This window comes from Procambarus clarkii, chromosome 77 (assembly GCF_040958095.1).
Source record: "Procambarus clarkii isolate CNS0578487 chromosome 77, FALCON_Pclarkii_2.0, whole genome shotgun sequence".
In the NCBI taxonomy this organism is placed as follows: Eukaryota; Metazoa; Arthropoda; class Malacostraca; order Decapoda; family Cambaridae; genus Procambarus; species Procambarus clarkii.
This window is the reverse complement of record NC_091226.1, coordinates 18,239,640-18,257,502: the sequence shown is the minus strand read 5'-3', so window position 1 is coordinate 18,257,502 and position 17,863 is coordinate 18,239,640. Positions and strand designations below refer to the sequence as shown.

At 40.4% G+C, this 17,863-nt stretch overlaps 1 protein-coding gene across 1 annotated transcript in view; it reads left to right on the top strand.

Moving 5' to 3' along the window:
• Window positions 1–1,639: 1,639 nt before the first annotated feature.
• The window catches only part of LOC123747183 (zinc finger protein 271), a 76,986-nt gene continuing 60,762 nt past the window's right edge, over window positions 1,640–17,863 (top strand). The window contains exon 1 of the mRNA XM_045729224.2: window positions 1,640–2,197. The gene's annotated coding sequence lies outside the window, so the exon portion shown is untranslated. The remainder of the gene's footprint in view (window positions 2,198–17,863) is intronic.

Sequence of the window (17,863 nt, the reverse complement as noted above, 5' to 3'; positions counted from 1 at the left end):
GGCTTTATAACCAGCTAAGTTGTAAAGTTGGGTATGGTCTTTACTTAGCCATGTTTCTGCTAAAATAATGAACATTGAAATAATGGATAGTTTAGTACCTAGGGCTGTGAGTAGTGCATTTATATCATCAAAATGTTTACCAAATGATCTGATATTTTGGTTTAAAACTGATAAGCAAGTGTTATTTTGGAGTTTGTTTTTTGCCTGGTGTGCTGTGTAATACCTGCAGTGGTGAAGATCTGTATGGGAGTTATTATAGATTTGTGACAGTAGATTTTGTTCAGGATCAATATCAGCTTGCAATGTTCCAGCGATGTGTCAATATTTCATTCAAAATGATCTGCTACCAGAAATTTTAGCCAAATATCCCCAGTTTGCTAACTGTAGGTAGTAACTAAGTGATTGTAACCTATCCACCGCTGCCCACTGGATGGGGGGCGGTGTGCAGGACAAACATAAATTGTGACACTAGCTCTCCACATATGTCAGTTGCTTAATTTAGAACCTGTACTTGAGGTCGATCTCGAACCCATTGTTGATGTGACGACTTATAATGAATTTTGTAACTAGCTCATCAAGATTGTAACTTGCTTAGCTAAATGAATTGTGGAGTTCAGTCCCTGAGCCCATTATGTGCCTCTGTAACCCTTTCCTCTGCTTGCATGTGGATGCAATGGAGTCAAGGTACAATAAGGTTAGCAATTACAGAGCAGTAAAATATTAAATCTGCTAAATATATAATTATGGTAAAAAACTAAAAACTAAAAATAAAAATGCAAAGTAACATATAATAGAAGCAAATAAAGTATAATACGATCACTGAATTGTGGCAGTTTTAGTTTAGTTCGTTTATTATGCACCCCATACCCATCTTGTGGGCGGTAGTGGAAAGGGTTACAGAGGCACATAATGGGCTCAGGGACTGAACCCCACAATTCATTTAGCTAAGCAAGTTACAATCTTGATGAGCTAGTTACAAAATTCAGCATAAGTCGTCACATGAACAATACAATATGAATTGTGGTAGTAATAGCAAATAATTTTTTTTGAGATATATACAAGAGTTGTTGCATTCTTGTACAGCCACTAGTACACGTAGCGTTTCGGGCAGGTCCCTGGAATACGATCCCCGCCGCGAAGAATCGTTGTTACAACCAAGTACACATTTTACTGGTGCTTTAAGCAGAGGCTACAGTTAAGGATTTGCGCCCAGTAAATCCTCCCCGGCCAGGATACGAACCCATGACAAAGCGCTCGCGGAACGTCAGGCGAGTGTCTTACCACTACACCACGGAGACTGTTAATACATTTTTGAGGCTGGTATTTTCCCCCCTGATTCCATGTATGACTAACCTTCCGGTGAGAAGTGGATTATTAGAGGAACTTATAGCTAGTTTTTGAACTACGCTGTGTAATCTTTCATACAGAATAAGGTAGCAGCATATTGATGTGTATACCTAAGCTTTAAAAAAACAAATGCGTGCTAGTGGCTGTACAAGAATATAAGAACTTTTGTATATATAAATTAATAAATAAATTATGTAATCTCGCATACTCATTGTACTTTGTAAATAAATAAATAAAAATATTTTTTTTATATAGGCTAAACTTAGGTTTAGGTTCGTTTCCTCGAATCCTCGTCAGAATCTTTGTTTACAAGTCACAGGGAAGTTTATGCATTTCGCTGTGCGGCTGCCTAGAGGTCGCTGGTTAATATTTTACTTTTCTTATCCACTAGTTTACGTTTTGCCTTAAGGCAGTAATATTCAACTGCCCAAATGGTTGCAACGCCTGGTGTCTATATCGCCAAGGGCTGGTTGAAAGATTTTCTAGCGTTTTCCGGCTTGTTGGCGTTGAGCAGGGGTCTAGCGCCGGCTTGGGCGAGAGGTGGTGGGGCCCGGCTTGCCCTGGAGGTTCCTGTGTTCCCTCTGGACGTAGAGGGCGCCTGGCTCTCACTCTGCCGGGGTTGTTACCCTGTGTGTGGTGTGGGCCTGCACTGCTTGGGGTATTCGGGTGACGCCAGGTGAGCAGCGCCACTTGGCAAAAGGTTTTCTTTTGCCGTCTGGCTTTGTTTTCATACTGGAATTCCGGTTCAGCAGTGTGCATATGTCTAGTTTCGTCGTCGCCCCCAAATCAGCAGCAACAACAACAGTGAAGTGTGTCTCCGACGCTAGTGGACAGTAAAAGATCAAAAATGGTAAGTTATCAAACTTTAAATCTGTCTTAAATGGCCTTGAGTAGTAACGATTAATGTATAGACTTAATTGTTTTAATAAATTAATTGTTTATATTCTTACAAATTGTAACCCCACATTTACCTGATGCCTGGGACCTTATTTACTTCTACATGAACAGTGACATTAGGTGAAAGGAAACTTATACAGCCATTTCTGGTCTGCCAGGGAACTGAACCCAGGATTGCTGATTGTGAGTCAAGAATGAAGCCACCAGTGCTCTGAGATGTTTGCTTTTTTCTTATCAGCTTGGTTGTATATACCTAATTGTGCTTGCTGGGATTGAGCTTAGGCTCTTTAGAATCTTGATTGACAGCCTCTCAACTGTCAATCAACTATTGAACAGATTCCTGAGCCTATTGGCTTCTCTCATATCTGCATTTGAAGATGTGTATGGCATCTTTCTTCACCACATCACTGCCTAGTGCATTCCATTGTTATTTACTGACTCAAAAATAGCTCTTCTTAATGTCTTATGGCTCATTTTGGCACTTAGTTTCCACCTGTGTGTACCACCTTTGTTAAATAAACTTTTTATCTACCTTACTAGTTCCTCTGAGTATCTTGTGATCATGTCTCACCTAACTCGTGTTTCTTCCAGTGGTTTGAGGTTTAGTTCCCATAGTCTCACCTCATAATCCTCAGCTTGGGTTATCTTGAGGTTATCTTGAGATGATTTTGGGGCTTTTGGTGTCCCCGTGGCCCAGTCCTCGACCAGGCCTCCACCCCCCAGGAAGCAGCCCGTGACAGCTGACTAACACCCAGGTACCTATTTTACTTCTAGGGGCATAGGGTGAAAGAAACTGCCCATTGTTTCTCACCGGTGCCCGGGATCGACCCCGGGACCACAGGATCACAAGTCCAGCGTGCTGTCCGCTCGGCTGAATGGCTCCCCTAGTACTGGGTACTAGGTACTACCCTAGTTGGGTACTAGTTTAGTGGCATTTCTTGGAACTTTTTTAAATTTAGTCTTGGGCTTGACTAGATACAGACTTCACACTGGAGTGCATATTCAAGGACTGGCCTGACATATTTGGTATACAATTTTCACTGATTCCATACACAAGTTTTTAAAAGCAGTTCTTATGTTGACTAACCACTTATGATATCCTCTTAATGTGCGCTTCAGGGGGTAAGTCTGGCCTGATATCAACCCTAGGTCTTTCTCCCTCCCCTGTTTCTTCAACTTGTCCTCTTAAAAATGTCACTTTTTGCTTGTGTGTGCACTCAGGCTGAAAATTGTTGTAATTTAAAATGAAATCAGCTCACGGAAGTGACGTATGGTTCCGTTTTCTGTTTTGGGTCCTCTAGCTTAGGCTGTTAGGTTAGGAGAGAGAACTTTCAATTAACAGTTTCCATGACGTTTTGAAGCTTTACGAGAGCTTCCCGCCCTTCTAACATACCAGAGGACCCTTAACTTGCTGTTAGAAAACAAAATTAAAAAATTTAATAGTAAAATAAATTTCCATATTGAATTACGTCGATATTTGGCTATAGGGCATACGAGCGAAGAGACGTAATTTGTAAGAGGATGGGTTGGCTTCTTGAAGGATTTCATCTCCCAAATGATACTGTGTATCTGGCTTCCTGCTTCCTATATCTTTCTTCATTCCTTTACATTTCTTGGGTTAAACTCAAATATCCATTTGTTATAAACTAACTAGACTACCTTGAGGTGCTTCCGGGGCTTAGCGTCCCCGCGGCCTGGTCGTCGACCAGGCCTCCTGGTTGCTGGACTGATCAACCAGGCTGTTGGACGCGGTTGCTCGCAGCCTGACGTATGAGTCACAGCCTGGTTGATCAGGTATCCTTTGGAGGTGCTTATCCAGTTCTCTCTTGAACACTGTGAGGGGATTGCCAGTTATGCCCCTTATGTGTAGCAGAAGCGTGTTGAACAGTCTCGGGCCTCTGATGTTGATAGAGTTCTCTCTGAGTACCTGTTGCACCTCCGCTTTTCAATGTGGGTATTCTGCACATCCTGCCATGTCTTCTGGTCTCATGTGATGTTATTTCTGTGTGCAGGTTTGGGACCAGCCCCTCTAATATTTTCCACGTGTAAATTATTATGTATCTCTCCCGCCTGCGCTCAAGGGAATACAGATTTAGGCTCTTTAGTCGGTCCCAATAGTTTAGATTTTTACCGAGTGGATTCTAGCAGTAAAGGATCTCTGCACGCTCTCCAGGTCGGCAATTTCTCCAGCTTTGAAAGGGGCTGTCATTGTGCAGCAGTACTCCACTCTAGAGAGCACAAGTGTTTTGAAAAGTGTCATCATCGGTATAGCATCTCTAGTGTGAAAAGGTCTTGTTATCCAACCTTTCATTTTTCTTGCAGTTGTGACGGCTACTTTATTGTTTCTTTAAAGGCAAGGTCTTCCGACATGAGTACACCCAGATCCTTTACGTTGCCTTTTGACTATAGGAAACCATTAATAAATCATATGTATCTTTGCAGTTATTTGAAATATTATTAAACGGTATTAAAGTGGTGCCTCTTCATATATGAAAGCTGACTGAACCTCTTCCCATACTCTGGACACTGGTGGTTTTTAATTTTAGTATTATAATAATATATATTAATACACACAGAAAATCACACTAACATCATGTATATCAGTGAGAAAATCCACTGGGATTCTGTGGTGATGCAAATCCATGACCAAAGCATTGTCAACATCATACGCTACCACCACTGACTTGGAAAAGTCATACAACTGGATTTCTACTGAAATCACACGAAGAGTGGAGGCAGGCAAAGTTTTACGTATGACTTCGAAGCACTCTAGTGCAAGCAAATACAGCGACACCTCGGCTTACGAATGCCCCTATTTTGGACTTTTCAGGTTATGAGCCCAATTTCTTTGTGAAATTTGAATCGGGGTTACGAGTTTTGCCTCGAGAAACATAGTTTGTTGATACGCGTATAGGCGACCTAGTGCGTGGTTCCTGGTGGCAAGGTCAACCGCTCTTCGGTTTACCACTGCCGCCCGCTTAGTGACTATTGTGCTTGAATTCTTCGTAAAGACTTTCATTGTTTTTCGTCATTTTTGGGGCTTGAATATAAAAGTAATTATTATATATCACGCCTTGGGTACCAAGAAAGTCAATGGTTAAGGTTCACCCTAAGAAAACATGTGAGGATGACCATAAAGGAAAAACAAGAAATCATTCGTAAACATGAAAACTGTACACGGGTTGTTGAACTAGCTAGGCAGGACAACAAATTTGTCAATGATATGCACTGTAATTGCTAAGAAAAAAACATTGCGTGCTAAATAAATAGAATGTAATAGATCTGTAGGAGAAAATTCTGTTAAAGTGCCAGATTTTTGAAAAGCTGATTTCTTAGAAGCCTAAGAAATTTTTGGGTCAAATAGATTGGAAAGTCTTGGGCATTAGGGGGTGGGCCGGTCTTGGAGCGAGACGTGAACCCTGAGATAGGTAACATAAAAAGGGATTTCAATATAGATTCAAAATACAACTTATTTAAAAATATTCTAAGCAAAGTACAGGAATGTAGTATGTCTCCACTCGATTATCTGGATTATATGGGAAGGACCCCCAGCCGGATAATCACGTGTTCCAGATAATGGTACTTTTTCACCTCTTGAGTCCAAAAGTGACCATATCCAACTATTTTTATACTACAAACAACATAATTTGAATTGCCTTGCCACATATAATTATTAAATATTCAACTAGAAACCTCAACTTACTTTGTTGTTGTTCGTCTTCTTGATTGATGCCATACATCCTGAAGTAAGAATTCTTTACAATTTATGTAACCTATACTAACACAACACTAAAATTAACACTTAAAATTACTATACAGTTCATTTAAACAAAGTTAGTTTTGACTGCCAGCTGCTGAAACCTCACTGGTTGAAGGTGCTTGGCTTGTATGTGACGCCTCACTGGTTGAAGGCGCTTGGCTTGATTTTCTTACCATATAAGAATCAAGTTTAGCTTGCCTTTTGTGTTCATTGGCCTGTTGTATGATCAGTTCTTTAGTTCGCCTCAGGCTTCACTTCACTTGAAGTCGACCGGCCATTTTCACAAAGTTGTATAACACGTAACTTGTCTTTGTTAGGACAACCTTCTTCCTCTTAACACCTCCAGAACGATTGATGCTGCTACCAGACAAAGTCTTGGCCAAAAATTTTCAATTGCTATGAAAATAAAGTTATTAAAAAAATAGTTCACTAATGGCATGGCAATGTGGTATAACACGAGGGACAGGAGCACATGGGTTGACCAGGATTGGACGGGTCCACTTGGGGCAGCTATAACACATTATGTAGGCTGCCAGGAGGAAAAAAAACTTCAATATTTTTGAAGGAAACTTCAGCCTGTGCAGATTGTTTTTAGGAAACTTGTATATTTGTTACTACATAATTACTAGTATTTCTTTTGTTTTTGGTTATGATGAATTGTTGTAAATTTAATGGTAATTCATGTACTGTAGTGTATAGGCCCCTCCACATCCCCCTTTATCCCCCCTGATGGTCCCTCCCAACGCTCCACTCTCTCCCAACACCACCAACCCACCCCGCTCCCTTCTCCACCATGCGCCTCGAGCCACAGCCAGACGGGATTAATACGGTACGGCCCGCCCCATGGCTTTCATATCCGGACAATTCAATGATTATCCGGCTGACTGTCCGGATAGTGTAACATCGGCAGCAAGTTAACCGGCTCCGATTTTTTATCCGGCTCTCATGGGCCATTTTGGCCGGATATCGAGAACTTGATCCGGTCACGATTTTAGCCGTATAAAGGTGTTTTCCGGATGTTCGAATCCTGGATAATAGTGTCTACAGTATACCATACAAATTGAATGGCTCGATTACTAATGACCCAAAATGGATAACAAAGGATCTGACGAACCTTATAGGTAGAAAGAGAGCTCGGTACAAAAGGATTAAGAATGGGGAAGTCAGTTTAGAACAGGAATTCATACAACTGTTTAGAAATGTTAAAAAAAGAGATAAGGAGGGCAAAAAGAAACCGAAGTTTGCATAGCAGGGCAAGCAAAGACAAATCCTAAAGGTTTTTTTCAGTTATATCGAACAAAGATTAGGGAAAGGATAGGTCCATTAAAAACTGAGTCATGTCAGATAACAGATAATGACGAAGAGATGAGTAGTATTTTTAATAAGTATTTTATCTCTGTATTTACTAAAGAGGAACTTAACACTGTGCCTTCAGCGGAACAAGTCTATGTGGGTGGAAACGAGGACAGGTTGACTAGTATAGCAGTTACCAGGGAGGATGTTATTAAACAAATAGTAAAACTCAAACCAAACAAATCCCCAGGGCTGGATGTAGTGTTTGCCAGGGTGACTTTAGTGCTTAAAGAATGCAAAGAGGAGCTTTGCGAGCCACTGTCTACCATATTTAATAAATCAATAGTCAGGCAGAGTGCCAGAGTCATGGAAGGTTGCTAATGTGGTACCAATTATTAAGAAAGGAGATAGATTTCTTGTGTCAAACTATCGGCCAATTAACCTAACGTTTATTGTGGGAAAGTTACTTGAATCGATAAGTGCAAATACAATATGTCTTCATCTTGAAAAACATAAATTAATAAATGATTTGCAGCATGGTTTTACAAATGGTCATTCATGTTTAACAAATTTGCTATCATTTTATTCCAGCATAGTTGAGGCAGTTGATAGTGGTAAGGATTGTGATGTTGCGTACCTTGACTTTAGCAAAGCTTTTGATACAGTGCCACATGAAAGACTGATAAAAAGATAGAGGCTCATTGTATTGGGGGTGCTATAGTAAGTTGGACAGAGGCTTACTACACATAAGGGGCATAACTGGCCGACCCCTCACAGTGTTCAAGAGAAAACTGGATAAGCACCTCCAAAGGATACCTGATCAACCAGGCTGTGACTCGTACGTCAGGCTGCGAGCAGCCGCGTCCAACAGCCTGGTTGATCAGTCCGGCAACCAGGAGGCCTGGTCGACGACCGGGCCGCGGGGACGCGAAGCCCCAGAAGCACCTCAAGGTAACCTCAAGGTAAGGAGGCATGGCTATACCAAAGGAAAGAGAGTTAGTATAAATGGGGTTAAGTCAGACTGGAAAAATGTTGTAAGTGGAGTGCCTCAAGGCTCTGTCCTGGGACCTCTGTTGTTTATAATATATATAAATGATTTGGATTCAGGTTTGAGTAGCAACATTTGCAAATTTGCCGATGATACAAAAATCAGCAGGGGAAATAAACACGGAAAAAGACTCATTATTACTTCAAGCCGATCTAAATAGGGTTTTGAAATGGTCAAAAGATTGGCCGATGCAGTTTAATGCTGAGAAATGTAAAGTTTTCAGGCTAGGTAATGATGATAGTTACAAGATACGAGCTATATGGTATTGAGATTGCGAAGTCGGATTGCAAAAGGGATCTGGGAGTTATAATAAGAAATTAAAACCAAAAGATCAATGCATGAATGTTCATAATAGGACAAATAGGACAATGGGATTTTTTAACCCTTAAGTTGCGCAACACATTATATGATGGGTTGAGTGACTTGCTATAAAATGCACATCCCATCATTTGATGTATTGGAGTACTACTCAAGATTTAAACAGCCTGCGCATACACGGGGTTCACCTCGCCTTCATCAGGGCGCTTGTAAACAGACGCCATTTTTAAAAACATCGTGGGCCAAATTCCCGGGTGTGGGGGGCCTCAGTATTGAGTCACCAAGCCTGACCCACGCAGCATGAGCTCACAGCACTGCTGTTCAGCTTGTGACCACAGCATCGCCTAAAAATGCCATAATATATTCATGCTATTATTTAGTGATATTATTTCAGAAGACCCCTGACTTGATAAAAATGACCAGAATTTTAATAATAGCAGGATTGTTGTGATAATTAGTGCTTTAGTGGGAGGAGTAATCTTGGTGGGGAGGGAGGTAGCATTGTCTGCTGACTCTGTGTGACCACCTTTTACTGTCTGGACTCACTATACAAGCTTAGTTGTTCGCTATGGTAAACAAAACACGCAGATACTTATATATAACGTCTGTATATAGGGTAATAACACCACAAACAGTGTTGTTGGGGGTGAAATTTTAGTGCGTCTGACCTTGAATGTGTGAGGGAGGCAGGTGCCAGCTGACTGTGTAGCGACGTCTCTTAGTAACTGAACTAACTATATCAACTTAGTTGTACAGTTGTGGTGAACAAAACATGTAGATACTTATATATAACATCTGTATATAGTGAATAAAAGCAAAAACAGTATTGTGGGAGGAAAATGTGGGTGTGTCAGGTGAGTTGAGGGAGGGAGGAAGTAGCAGCCAGTGGCAGGCTGCCACTGCCACTCAGCATGCCAACTTAGTGGTTCGTTATGGTGAACACGAATGTAGATACTTATATAGAACGTCTGTATATAGTGAATAAAAGCAAAAACTGCATGGTGGGAGGAGAATGTGGGTGAGTAAAGTGTTATGGGAGTGAGTGGCTGGCTGGTGTGTGGCAGTCACTCTTCATTGCTTTTTGACTCATAATACCAACTTAGTGGTTCGTTATGGTGAACAAAACATGCAGATACTTATATATAACCTGTGTATATAGTGTAATAACTGACAAAGTATTTGTTCACCGTTTGATGAACATAATACAGTAATTGAATCAACACTATGCACACCATAATTTTGAGTACAGTGATGATTCACTCATTTTGTTATATAAATATATCACTACACACTACTGAATAATATTACAGCAAAAAACTATGAAAAATCAATCAGAGACATTGAAATAATTAATTAATTATCTCTTTGTGGCCACTCCTACCTGATAGCTGGGACCAACAGACCGTCTGGGACGCACGCTGAGTCAGCGCCTGCTTTTTGCCAGACTTACCTGCCCTATAGCGGGCAATATGATTTTTTTATTATTTTTCCCATGATCAGAGAACACAAATTAACAGGTTTTGAAGAATTTTTTTTTTTTTTCATATGTGCCTGTGGGTGACAAATGCTAATTAGCCCTGAGCAACACAAGGGTTAATCTAAGTGTTAGTAACAAGTCACCTGGTGTTGTTCTTCAGCTATATCTTGCTCTGGTTAGGCCCTATTTTGATTATGCAGTTCAGTTTTGGTCGTTACACTATAGAATGGACATAAATTCACTTGAACTTGTCCAGCATAGGATGACGAAGTTAATTCCCCAAATTAGAAACCTATCATATGAAGAAATATTAACAAAGCTTAACCACTTAACTGCGCCAGCTGAGTATTCTCGGTTGGTGGGAAACTGCGCCAACCGAGAAAACATTTGAATTTTTCGTACCAATTCCAAATGTGTGCGCAGTTGGTTGTGTACGAAATGGACTCTTAGGACCTCCAATAAGAGGCAGCCATCTTGGAAAAAATTCCCAGAATGCCCTAGGGCTGCTGGCTGGGTTAGTACTGAGTGAGCAACCATGGGTGGTGCACGCGCCTCTGGCTCCCAAACACCCGTCTGACGTGGTGTTGAAAGATCGTGCGCTGTTGGTGAAATTCAAGCCTTATTGTTTGAAGATCATAAGGGTCATAATATTGGTGAAGCTAGGGGCAATAAGGACCTAGCACAAAGGTCGGATGCAAGTGATATAGCGATACAGCACCTATGAGGACGATACAGCAAGCATATCCAGTTGTAGCTCTGAGCACCACCCTTGCCCACCTATGCTATCTCCAATATATTTAGATGATACATAGATGAATTGTTTTCTGCATTCAGTGATAATGCATCTGATAAAAGTAGCATAGATGAACAGTGTTAGCGGCTTCCATGGTGGTGTTTTCCATAGATAGTTTCAAGAATAGCTGAATCTCTTCCAGACTGACGGACACTATTAATTTAAAGGCTGGCTGGATTTCTTCCTGTGTGGGTTCTTACAAAGCGATGTTTTCTCAACTACTGTAACCCCGCGATTATCCGGGATTCGAACATCCGAAAAACGCCCTTATACGGCCAAAATCGTGAACGGATAAAGTTATCACAATATCCGGCCAAAATAGCCACAGGGACCGGATTAAAGCAGGTTTTCTGCAGAAATTACACTATCCGGTCAGTCCCCCAGATAATCGTGCCTTTGTCCGTATATGAAAACATGAGGCAGGCCATACGGTATTAATCCCGTCTGCCCGAGACTCGAGGCGCATGGTGTAGGTGGGGGTGGGGTGGGTGGGTGGTGTTGGGAGGGTGGGAGGGGTGCGTCAGGAGGGACTACCTGGGTACAGGAATTACCATTAATTTTAGAACAATTAATCATAGCCAAAAACAAATAAAATAACTACTAGTAATTATGTAATAACAAATAAATAAGTTTCCTAAAAGCATTGTGCACAGGCTGAAGTTTCCTTCAAAAATATTGTGAATTTTTTTCCTCCTGGCGGCCTACGTAACGCTGTGGCTGCCCCAAGTGGACCTGTCCAACACTGGTCAACCCATGTGCGTCCGTCCCTCGTGTTATACACAGTGCTGCGCCATTAGTGAAATATTTTTTTAAATAACTTTTTTATTTTCATAGTAACTTTGAACATTTTTGGCCAAGACTGTCTGGTAGCAGCATCAATCGTTCTGGAGGTGTTAAGAGGAAGAAAGTTGTCCTAACAATTAAAGACAAGTCACAGTTATACGCCTCAACCAGTGCGGCCTCACAGTGTTGCGCCATTAGTGAAATATTTTTTTAAATAACTTTCTTAATTTTCATAGTAATTTTGAACATTTTTGGCCAAGAATATGTCTGGTAGCAGCATCAATCGTTCTGGAAGTGTTAAGAGGAAGAAGATTGTCCTAGCAATTAAAGACAAGTTACGTGTTGTTCAAACAGTGAGGCGTCACAGGCAGCCAAGCGCCTTCAACAAGTGAGGCGCCACAGGCAAGCCAAGCTCCTTCAACAAGTGAGGCATTATAGGCAAGCCAAGCGCTTTCAACAAGTGAGGCGCCACAGGCAAGCCAAGCGCTTTCAACAAGTGAGGCGTCACAGGCAAGCCAAGCGCTTTCAACAAGTGAGGGCATGCAAGCGCTTCAACAAGTGAGGTGCAAGCAAGCACCTTCAACAAGTGAGGCCTCACAGGCAACCCAAATGCCCTCAACCAGTGAGGCTTCAGCAGCTGGCAGTCAAAACTAACTTAGCTTAATGAACTGTACAGTAATTTTAAGTGTTAATTTTAGTGTTGTGTTAGTATAGGTTACGTAAATTGTTAAGAATTTTTAACTTCAAGATGTGTGGCATCAATCAAGAAGACGAACACCAACAAGGTAAGTTGAGGTTTCTAGTTGAATATTTAATAATTGTATGTGGCAAGGCAATTCAAATTATGTTGTTTGTAGTATAAAAATAGTTGGAAATGGTCACTTTTGGACTCGTAGGTGAAAAAGTACCATTATCCGAAAAATGTGATAATCCGGCTGGGGGTCCTTCCCATATAGTCCGGATGATCGAGTGGAGACAGTACCATACAAATTTATCTTTTCCTACAGTATAATCTTTTCAAGACTACCTTATGTTTTACAAGCTTGGCTACATACCACCTACAGGTATTAATGCCAAGGGTGTATGTGAGTGCGTTATTTGCAAGCACACAAAACGAAGAAACAGGAAGCGAAAATCTATCTGTATCTAGTGCAACGACAGCGAAGTCGCACTGTGTACCATGGACTACTTCGTTGATTATTACTTGCTTCCCAAGTACTGAGTGTGTAAATACAGTGTGTTACTGTGTAAATAGTGTGTGAAACTGTACATATTGTAATTTTAGTGAATTTTTAACAAGTAATATTGCGACAATAAACATTTATTGTGGATACATTACCGACACATGTATCACAGGTCCATGGAACATTATGAACGTTCTACTGTATACATATTGTAGACACAAATTTGCATCATATATGATACAAAACAAATAAAACGGCATTGGAAATACAAAGAACATCTAATTGGAAATATATTTGTGGCAACACCCAGTGCTTGAATGGCCTGCGCGACCATGTCTGGGCGTGTTACGCACAGGCGACTGGCCTCTGATGACGTCACAGCGCACCTTGTCCACGTCCCCACAGACAAAGTTGTATGTGAAATTTGGTATTTATTTTTACATAGACATGTTCAGGGAAGGGAATTTTATCATTTTACAAAGAAAAAGATTTTTGGGGGAACACTTTACAGTACAACCTCGATTCAAGGTACTACATGGGACCAACCCCAGTACGTTGGAGCGCCGGATTCATTGCAATAGGTGACTTTCTGGAGGCGTTTGTGTTATTGTCTTTTTTTTTTTTTTCTTGTTAACAATAAAAATGCATTATTATATTACATACTGTACCTATATATTACTACTCTACTAAAAAATACTGTATTACACTTATTATTTACCTTGTTCTTGGAATTATGTCCATCTTGAAGTTTCGTGGAGTTGTGAATGCTGTACAATAAATACCTACTCTACTGTATTATGCCGTTAGCACTGTGTTGATTAAATAGTTCTGCTGTATGTTGAGTACTACAATACAATTTATGAAAACTTTTTTACACTAAAAGTTCTGTACTGCAACCTTAATTTGAACATTATGTACAGTACTGTACTTAAATTTAACACTTATTCTAACTGTACACTCCACACACGATGTTCTTAGATGGTTTGCATCAGCTTTGCTGGTGCTTGCTGCTGCTGTGTTTGCTTCAGCTGCTTCTGAGCTGGTGCTGGCTGCTGTTGTACCAGTGCTGGGTACAACTGTGCACGTGCTGGGTAATTACCTAAGTGTAGTTACAGGATGAGAGCTACGCTCGTGGTGTCCCGTCTTCCCAGCACTCTTTGTCATATAACGCTTTGAAACTACTGACGGTCTTGGCCTCCACCACCTTCTCAGTTAACTTGTTCCAACCGTCTACCACTCTATTTGCGAAGGTGAATTTTCTTATATTTCTTCGGCATCTGTGTTTAGCTAGTTTAAATCTATGACCTCTTGTTCTTGAAGTTCCAGGTCTCAGGAAGTCTTCCCTGTCGATTTTATCAATTCCTGTTACTATTTTGTACGTAGTGATCATATCACCTCTTTTTCTTCTGTCTTCTAGTTTTGGCATATATAATGCTTCTAACCTCTCCTCGTAGCTCTTGCCCTTCAGTTCTGGGAGCCACTTAGTAGCATGTCTTTGCACCTTTTCCAGTTTGTTGATGTGCTTCTTAAGATATGGGCACCACACAACAGCTGCATATTCTAGCTTTGGCCTAACAAAAGTCATGAACAATTTCTTTAGTATATCGCCATCCATGTATTTAAATGCAATTCTGAAGTTAGAAAGCATTGCATAGGCTCCTTGCACAATATTCTTTATGTGGTCCTCAGGTGATAGTTTTCTATCTAGAACCACTCCTAGATCTCTTTCTTTATCAGAATTCTTTAAAGATTTCTCACATAATATATAGGTTGTGTGGGGTCTATGTTCTCCTATTCCACATTCCATAACATGACATTTATTAACATTAAATTCCATTTGCCAAGTGGTGCTCCATATACTTATTTTGTCCAGGTCTTCTTGAAGGGCATGACAATCATCTAAATTTCTTATCCTTCCTATTATCTTAGCATCATCAGCAAACATGTTCATATAATTCTGTATACCAACTGGTAGATCATTTATGTACACAATAAACATCACTGGTGCAAGAACTGAACCCTGTGGTACTCCACTTGTGACATTTCTCCATTCCGATACATTGCCTCTGATTACTGCCCTCATTTTTCTATCAGTCAGAAAATTTTTCATCCATGATAGAAGCTTACCTGTCACCCCTCCAATATTTTCCAGTTTCCAGAACAACCTCTTATGTGGAACTCTGTCGAAAGCCTTTTTTAGGTCCAGATAGATGCAGTCAACCCAACCATCTCTTTCCTGTAATATCTCTGTGGCTCGATCATAGAAACTGAGTAAATTCGATACACAGGATCTTCCAGATCGAAAACCATACTGTCTGTCTGATATTATATCATTTCTCTCCAGGTGTTCTACCCATTTAGTTTTGATTAGCTTTTCCAATACTTTCACTATTACACTTGTCAATGATACAGGTCTATAATTGAGGGGGTCTTCCCTGCTGCCACTTTTGTAGATTGGAACTATGTTAGCCTGTTTCCACACGTCTGCTACGATTCCTGTACACAGGGATGCCTGAAAGATCAGGTGAAGTGGAATGCTGAGTTCAGATGCACATTCTCTCAGAACCCATGGTGAAACGCCATCTGGGCCAGCTGCTTTGTTCTTCCCGAGCTCCTTTAGCATATTTTCCACTTCATCTCTAGACACCTCTATCCGCTCTATGTTGTTCTCTGGAATTCTTATTGTGTCTGGTTCTCTGAAGATTTCATTTTGTACAAACACACTTTGGAACTTTTCATTTAATGTTTCACACATTTCCTTTTCATTTTCCGTGAATCTGTTTCCCATTTTCAACCTCTGGATATTATCCTTTACCTGCAATTTGTTGTTTATGAATTTGTAGAATAGGCCCGGTTCTGTTTTACATTTATCTGCTATACCTTTTTCAAAATTTCTTTCTGCCTCTCTCCTTACTGCTGTATAGTTGTTTCTCGCATCTTTGTATCGCTGGTATGTTTGGGGGTTTGGCCTCTTCCTATACTGATTCCATTTTTGTGTCTTTTGGTCTCTTGCCCTCTCACAATTTCTGTCGAACCAATCCTGTTTTCTGGCCCTGCGTCTCTGTTTTGGTATGAATGTTTGTGTGCCTTCCTCGTATAGTTTTAAAAATTTGGCATACATTTCATTTACTTCCCTGCCTAGCAACAATTCTGTCCAATTACACTCATTAAAAAAATTTTGAAGTTCCCCATAGTTGCCTCTCCTTAAATCGAGTTTATCAACTGTTTCAATATCCCCATTTTCTTCTAGATGATATCTTAAAGCATATTTAATGTCTAACAGGACGTGATCACTCTTTCCCAAGGGAGGAAGGTACTGGATGTCAAAAATCTCTTCTTCTTTCCTGGTGAATACTAGATCCAGTACTGACGGTACATCTCCTTCCCTCATTCTTGTGGCTTGCTTTATGTGTTGATACAAGAATGTCTCCAGAATGAGGTTCACAAATCTGCATGTCCAAAAGTCCTCCGTTCTTGCTTCATAGGCCTCCCAGTCTATTGCTCTAAAGTTGAAGTCCCCCAGTATCAACAGTCGTGATTTATCTTTATCTGCTTGTACAATAATATCTCTCATGACCATTATGAGGCCCTCTCGTTTGTCATCCAGTTCTTCCTTTGTCCATGTGTTGCTTGCTGGTGGGCTGTAGGTATTTACAATTATCAGCTTATCATCCTGATTCCAGACCTGCAATGCCATTATGTCAATATCTCGAGGGTTTTCAAATATTAACTCTTTTACCTTCAGGTGTTTTTTCACCAGTACAGCCACTCCTCCTCCCTTCCTATTTTTCCTGTCACGTCTCCAAACTGAATAGTCTCTTGGGAATACGACTTCATTTATTATATTTCCTTCAAGTTTCGTCTCTGATAATGCAACAATATCTGGGACCCTAAGCTGGATTATATCTTGCAACTCCAAAGTTTTTGACCTCACTCCATCTATGTTGGTATATACAATTTTCAGGAACATGTTCCCTTTTCCTTTGCTCTTTACTTCCCCTTCCACTACTGATCTTGTTGCTTTGTTTTTATGTACCATTTCACAAGCTTTCCAGTCCCTGTCACTTTGTAAAAAAAAAAGAATTTCTGTCTTCTTCATTTCTATCCCCATTTAGACGTTTTGCCTCAATTAGGTTCATTTTTAGCTTTTCTCTGTCTTCCTTGGAGAGGTCTTGTCTTATTGACCAAGATTTGCCAACCTCATCACTCTGCAGTTTCCTGGCATTTCTTAGCACTTCCATCATGTTTTTCACTCCATTAAATGTCACCCTTAAGGGGCGGTTCTTTTCTTTCTCATATTTTCCTATTCTTCTAAAATCACAGACATTTTCCTTTGAGCCTTCTCCTAAACCTACTATTTTCTCTATGATTTTCATCTCTTCTGCCGCTCGGTCCACCGCGGGAGCTGCTACTAACGGGGTCGAGGTGTGTGTGGAGTAGTGGCGGACTTGTCTGTTAGCAGATGCCAGCTGTGCATAATTCATAAATAAAACTTTCTTTAATTAATAAATAGGAAACCATAAATATGTTAATGATTAATAATAAATAGTAATATACAAAAATTAACATATTTTGGCATAAATATAACATATTTTGGGATAAATATTTTACAACTAAGATTAAAATTTTTAATACAGTATGGGTGAGAGGTTTGGCAATCATCGCCTGGTCAGCAACACGCCTCCCTCACCATTCCACTAACACTATCCCTCCCTCCCTCCCTCTGTTACGGCCCTACTGGGACGCAACCGGGTTCTTTTCTGATGGTATTAGTGTTTTTGGATATCCGGCCCCAAGTTAGTAGAGGGTTTCAAGGGGTGAGCTCCGTAACGCAAGTAAAATCAACGGGGGAGGTACATTAAATACACAAGTATACTAAATTATATATATATATATATATATATATATATATATATATATATATATATATATATATATATATATATTCCTTTCCCACCACCAT